This window comes from Nannospalax galili, unplaced genomic scaffold (assembly GCF_000622305.1).
Source record: "Nannospalax galili isolate Female #2095 unplaced genomic scaffold, S.galili_v1.0 scaffold89, whole genome shotgun sequence".
Taxonomy (NCBI): domain Eukaryota; kingdom Metazoa; phylum Chordata; class Mammalia; order Rodentia; family Spalacidae; genus Nannospalax; species Nannospalax galili.
Window position 1 is genome coordinate 1091385 of NW_008359211.1, and position 1724 is coordinate 1093108.

At 45.9% G+C, this 1724-nt stretch overlaps 1 long non-coding RNA gene across 5 annotated transcripts in view; it reads right to left on the reverse strand.

Annotated features, from left to right (window-relative positions):
• LOC115068385 overlaps positions 1–1724 on the reverse strand; it is an 11427-nt gene that overhangs the window by 6845 nt on the left and 2858 nt on the right. For all 5 annotated transcript variants that reach the window (XR_003847741.1, XR_003847740.1, XR_003847743.1 and 2 more), the window contains exon 2: positions 1045–1291. This is a non-coding gene — a long non-coding RNA (uncharacterized LOC115068385). The remainder of the gene's footprint in view (positions 1–1044; positions 1292–1724) is intronic.

Sequence of the window (1724 nt, forward strand, 5' to 3'; positions counted from 1 at the left end):
TGATATCCTGGGTTTGATCTCTGCCATCACAAAAAAGGGAAGAGTTTAATTTTTTGTATGAAGTGTTTTATACAATGTTTTAATACTGGTTAGTCTTGTGTTTTATTATGTTGTTATTTGTGAAAGAACCTAAGAAACTGCTCTTGTATCCAAAGGTAGAAATAAGTAGTCTGCCTTGAAGTCTTCTACAGAGAAATGTGATCTAGACTGTAGGCCCATTTGGCCTTGTGATGATTGTCTGTGAGTTGGATAGTCTGATCTAGACCTGTTCCCTTTGTTTAGCTTTCTGGTTCTCAGGGTACCATAGAGAGTGGTCTTCAGGACATCGACAGCAGCTTATCTCCAGGTGGACTGCTGGCCGATACCTGGGCACATCAGGAAGGCACTCATCCAAGACACAGAAAGTAGGTGATAGTCTTGTAGGTCATTTCTGCTCTTACGAATTGTCCTTTGTCACATCAATTCCACTAATTTACTTGGGGTTTTCTTCCTTAAATAGTGTAGAAAAACTACAAGTCCTGTTAAATTGCATCACAGAGATTTACTATCAGTTCAAAAAAGACAAAGCAGAACGTAGTAAGTATAATTTGCTATTTCTTAATCTAATGAGTCAGCTTAGTTGTAATACATTACTTCTCTCTATTAAGTGTGGTTACTTAGAGATGTGTCAGAAAATGGGCTGAATGTATTAACAATTATTCTCAAGCCAACCTTTTGAATATTTTAAATCAAGGTCATGAAGTCCAAAGCTGGGTGGGTAAATCCAGGACTGAGAGTGGCTAGTGGGCCTGAAGGAAAGAAACAGCCATCTAAAGGGGAGTTGCCCATCTCTTTGGGAAAGCTAGAGATACCGGTTTTGTTAGAAATATCCTGACTTAAATGTTGATAGTTAATTTTTTTTTTCTTTTTTGTGGGGGGGGGTGTCTTTTTCTCTTTTTTAAGACTAGTAGCCCTGGCGGGCCTGGAACTCACAGAGATCCACCTGCCTCTGCCTCCTGACTGCTAGTACCCAAGGTGTGCACCACCACGCCTGGTAAAACTCACGTTCAACACGAAGGCTTTGGCGTCTCTCAACACGCAGACTCCCTGGCCCTGGAGGGAGTGTGGGGGGCAGCATGCCTTGAATTCACCCTTCCTCTGAGCCCCGCCTTCTGCATGCTCATGCAGGCACTACATCCCCACGTCACAGATGATGTTCTCGGTGATCGGAGAGTCCAGGAGGGCTGCTGGGACTTGGGTCGAATGCAGGAGGGTGTCTGATTCATGATAATGATCCCAACAGCCATAGGCACTGCAGAGAGAGGAAGCAGGCTGGTGAGGGGACAGAGCCCAGGGCCATCAGGTCAGAAAGCGCCCGAATGGCCCAGGTACCATGGTCTTCCAAAGCCTCCCAGGCAAGGCTCTTGTGGCACTGTGGTCAGGTTTGCTCCAGCCACGCACCCTTGATGGGCAATGGAGGGTGTCAGGCCCTGCTGCGCTGAGTCCTCCATTACTCTAAGGTGTCCTCTCTCCCATCAACAACTCACTGTCTTTGGCTTACTTTATCTTTTGCCTTTAATGTGGCCCACATCAAAGAGATCTACAAGAAAAAGACCCCAAAGAAACAAACCTGGGCCCTCAGGAAACCACCCTTTACCCAAGGAAGGCCACAGTGGGCATTCGGAATGCCTGCCCACAGCCAACCCTAAGTTTCTTGCTATAAATACTTGTGGGTTGAACGGTGC